Source organism: Gossypium hirsutum, chromosome D08 (assembly GCF_007990345.1).
Source record: "Gossypium hirsutum isolate 1008001.06 chromosome D08, Gossypium_hirsutum_v2.1, whole genome shotgun sequence".
Classification (NCBI taxonomy): Eukaryota; Viridiplantae; Streptophyta; class Magnoliopsida; order Malvales; family Malvaceae; genus Gossypium; species Gossypium hirsutum.
This window is the reverse complement of record NC_053444.1, coordinates 14037234-14042533: the sequence shown is the minus strand read 5'-3', so window position 1 is coordinate 14042533 and position 5300 is coordinate 14037234.

Genomic DNA, 5300 nt, shown 5'->3' with positions numbered 1-5300 from the left:
GCTTTGGCATGTTATTATCAGACAGGAGACCCGAGTATCCTTAGTATTCCAAGTGATTCAACGGGCTAATAAAGAAACTATGTTACATGAAGGTTTAGGTAAAAGTATTATTAATAGATTCAGATGAGTATAAGAATATTGCAGTTAACAATTGAGAAAAGAATTCTAGCAAGGAAGGGGTAAGTTATAATTATGACTTGTTTAAGCAAGCAAGTAAGTAAACAAGTAAGTGAGTAAGTAAAGAAGAAAGTAAAGATCCTAGTGCTTAATGAAAATTTATGAGCATGATTGTTTATGATAAATATTGTTTGTAATACCCAATTTTAGCCCGGGCTCACAATAATAAAATAAAGTCTAAGTCCAGTACAAAATTATATCATTTGGCCCGATCAGAATGGCTCATTACTTAAAAAGGTTGAAGGTCCATCTACAAGCTTATGGAAACATAATCTTCAAGGATATGCAATCTTAGATATGATATATGCAATCTTGGATATGATACGCAATCTTGGAAGATATGATTTTGTAATCTTAGACATTTAATTTGTAGATACCCTTTAATCTTAGTTGTTGATGTAATTGATCTGTACCGTTGGATTTGGGGAGGCTCAACTATAAATAGAGGCCTCTCCCTTCATTGTCGAAAGAGGAAAAACATCAATAAAAAAAAGGGAGAACGATTGGCACTTTTTTAGAGGTGGCTTACTATTTTTATTTTATTTTATTTTTTACTTATTTATGATTTTAAAAAAGGGAGAAGGTGATACCATTGCGAATTTTTTTTAATTTTTTTAGCCCTAATAAAGTGACGCGTTTCAAAGGATGGAGATATTTTCCCATTCGAGCCGTATGAGTTATTCGCGCCTTTTCATTCGGCCCTTCATTTTTTTCCTTTAATTCTGTTTGGAGTTCAATTTAAATCCTTGTTAATTCAATGTACTTGATTTCTTACACCACTATTTTTTAAAATATATATATTTAATTTTGAATCTAATACTATTTTAATGATTTAGCTTAGTATTTTCCATTTTATTTTACATTTTATATGTATTATGGCTATAAGTTTATTGAATTATATGTATATATTACCCTTTTTAAAAAATTATAATGTATCATTATTTTGAAATTCAATATATATTGCTATTATTTCAATTTATCTCACTTTTTTATATTTTAGGTAAATTCAACATGATTTGTATATATTCTTTGATATCCCTATTTTGTAATATATTTTCGAAATTCATTTTACATATTTATATGTCTTAAAGATTTATATGAAAATGTTTTTATACAATTCTATTTTATATATACATATATAATTTGTAATAAATTATTTTTATTCTATATATTATTGATTTCATATTATTTTATCTATTACCTTTAAATTCTCTCTTAAATAGGCTATGTATTTTCTTTCGAATTCATTTATTATTTATCATTCATTAGTGTATGTTTTATTTACGAATTATCGCTCCATGTTGTATATTATCATTTATCGCATTCTATTAGCTTAAAAGGCTATGTTCGATATCATTCAAGCATCAAAATCATTTTATTCAAAAATTTTCAAAATTGAGATAATACTCGTATTTAGGATTTTCAAGGAAATTGAGCCCTAACGTATTGGGTTCCGATTTTCTTCGTTAAATCTAATGATCGAGAGTTGCTCATTAATCAAAAAAATAAAATGAAAAGCTTGTTGTCAGGAATTTAATATGTTGTATCCTAACGTATTGGATGTGACGTATTGATTTCTCGAGACAAATATTTTTTTTAAAAAATGATAACAAAGTAAATATTCCAAGTTTAGGATTTTGAGAAATTGTGCCCTAACGTATTGGGCCGCGATTTCTTAAATCTTAAATAAATGGATATTCTTTTAAATTTTTATTATAAGAGTATTTTGGACTAAATCATTTTTGAGGAAATAGAATGTCGTGCCCTAACGCATTGGGTGTGACATTTTCTTTCTCTGAAATGATAAGAGTCTTAATAAGTAACGTTTTTTAGTTTTTGTGCAGGATAATATTTTTATGTTTTCGACATTAAGACACTAATTAATTAACTAGGTACCAATTTTTGGGCGTTACGAGGGTGCTAATCCTTCCTCGTATGTAACCAACTCCCGAATCCATTTTTCTAAAACTCGTAGACCAAAGCTATTGTTTAGGTGATCCAATCACACCTCAATAAAAGATTGGTGGCGACTCCCAATTTTTGTTTTTTTAAAGTCGATAACTAATTTTTTGTTTTTTTTCAAAATAAAAAATGGTTTCGACTGCTTGGCGACTCCACTGGGGACTATTTTTTATAAGAGAGTCGAGCCACAAAGTTGATTAATTCTTGTCTTATCATCGAGAAAATTTTGTTTTCTTTAAAAAATTCATGGTATCATGTTCCATTCATTATTTCTTACTTAATGGATTTAAGTATTGTTTGCATTACACATTACATGAGTTGAATAATTTTACCCTTTTAAGTGGGAGCGAGAAACTAGTCCTTCGTGATGTTTTCACCTCTGTGCAGGGTAGTGGACCGCTTCCGGGATACATCAGTACCTATATCTTCGTGAGATTTTCATCTCTGTATAGTCATAGGGAAAATGTGTCCCCCTGAACCGAACTTGATCTATATGAGCCTATAATGGGTGAAGATCGAGGAATCTACTGGTTCGGGTACCTTTACTTTAGAACCGAACCGCATATAATGAACCTTAGGAATCCACTTTAGGTAGAACTACACTGAATCCCAGTAGATATCCGATTAGGTGTTTTATTATTTCTTGATTATATTCTATGTTTATATATGATACTGACTTTTTGTATTTTATTTTGATTGCATGACATGGCATTTCATTTCATTATAAAAGACGTCGGTTCATATTCAGTTGCTAGATAGAAAGTTTATCATGGAAAAAGGGTTTCTTGATAAAGTGGAAAATAATACGGCTGCCTGAATATATTCTGAGAAACACAAGAAGGGTGATGGAAGAGTTTGTGACTTTACTTCGTGACCTGAGGATTTAAGATGATTGTCTAAGAGCTTTCAATGTTCCAATTCCCTTAAAGAAGCTGATAAGCATTACGAGGATAGGTAAATGATAGATCGTGACCAGGATCAAGAAAAAGGGACCTAGCAGTGGCATCTATTAGAAATTTGCGGGATTTATCTTAAACGGGCAGATGAAGAAAAAGATCGATGTTGTCTCTTGGAATATAAGGGCGAGGCCGTACATGCATCTGCTTTATGTAAAGAAATTTGCTTTCTAGTAAAGTTTTCTAAATGTAATTGAATTAGAATCAACATTTTTTTTGCATTCATTCATTACATTGCTTCATATGTATTTAAAAATAATTAAAAGAGCCTAATCGATTAAAATCATTCCTCAACTAATCTAGAAACTGACCAACTCGCCAAACACTGCTACGGTACTCGATCAAAAACTAAAGACATGGACCAAAGGCTAGAACAGTTCCAAAAAGAAATGCAAGATCAGCTTCAACAACAAATGAATGAGCAGATTGAGAAGATTCAACAAAAAATGATGGATAAAATGATGGAATCTCAGGGAATATGATGGCTAAGTTGACTCAGTTGTTGACTGGAGGAGTTGATAAAGGAAAAAGCTCTGTGCTGACTGTTGAAGAAGGAGGTAGTGAGGGACTTGTCTATCCTCCAGGCTTTACCCCTCAGCAAGTTGAGATAGATCCGCGCAAATCCTCTGTCACCATTAAGCCTCAGCAGTCTCAGGCCGATGCTGCAACGCCAATGAATTTTCAGGCTGGATCAGGCTCTAACCCCGGAGACAACCTTGTTAATCCTGCTATCCCTGACTTCGATGAAATAGCTGGAAAAGAAAAAGTGAAGGATGAGTTGCCAAAACAGTTACAGGAAAAGTACAAATGGCTCGAGGAAAAACTTCGGGCAATGGAAGGTTTGAGAGCTACCAGGGGTTTGATGCTAAAGAATTGAGCTTGGTTCTGGATTTGGTACTCCCTCACAAGTTCAAAATGCCAGAGTTTGAGAAGTACAATAGAACTAGTGGCCCTGAAGCTCATATTACTATGTTTTGTAGATGGATAATCGGGTATGTTAATAACGACCAACTACTAATACATTGTTTCCAGGACAGCCTCACAGCATCCAAGTGGTACTATCAATTGAGCCGTACCAAGATTAATTCATGGAGGGATTTAGCACAGGCATTCATAAAACAGTACAGTCATGTGACTGACATGGTACCTGATAGAATCACTCTACAAAACATGGAAAAGAAACCCGATGAAAGTTTTAGGCAATACGCACAGAGGTGGAGGGAGGTTGTCGTCCAAGTTCAGCCATCTCTTCTAGACAGAGAAATGACAATGCTTTTCGTTAACACATTGAAGGCCCCATTCATTATGCATATGTTAGGAAGTGCTACTAAAAGCTTTTCTGACATAATTATGAATGGTGAAATGATAGAAAATGCTATCAGAAGTGGAAAGATAGATGCTGAAGAAAGTAGCAGAAGGTCAGCCTCGAAGAAAAAGGAAAATAAGGTCAATAACACCAGTTATTCAAAGACGATTACGGTGAATCAGTCGAGAAAGGTGGTTGATAACCAACAAGGTTCATTGAGACAAGAACTTCGAGTGAAATAAGGTACTGAGAAGCTCCAGTTCACACCAATCCCGATGTCGTATAAGGAGCTGTATCAAAACTTGTTCAATGCACATATTGTTGCCCCTTCCTACTTAAAACCTCCACAACCTCTGTACCCCAAGTGGTATGATGCAAGCGCACAATGTGATTACCATGCGGGAATTACGGGGCACTCAATAGAGAATTGCATTACCTTCAAAAAGCTAATTGAAAAATTCATCAACATGGGTATTGTCAAGTTGGATGATCCATCTAATCTACTACCCAATCATGATTGATAATGGAGTGAACGCAATATATGAAGAGGTGTTGGGAATGGTTCACATCAATGTCATATACGAAGACAAAATTAAAAAGGGTCCTTGTTAGATGTCCGCCCTTATAAATTTTGGAGTGTTCAAAATAATTTGATAGCGGAAGAAATCTCTGTAGTCTTTAGAGCTTATTTAAGTAATGTTCAGAACATTCTTGTTGTTTTTAGCCTAAAAATGATAGGAATTCCTTTGTGAAATAGGCTCATGTCTGACATCATTATTCTAATAAAATACATCTTTGCATTTATTCTTGAGCCAATATTATTTCATTCTTTGTGAGTAATTATTCTTTCATTCTTTTGGATTTTCTTCCATTCTTTCATTTATAATAATTATTCGTAA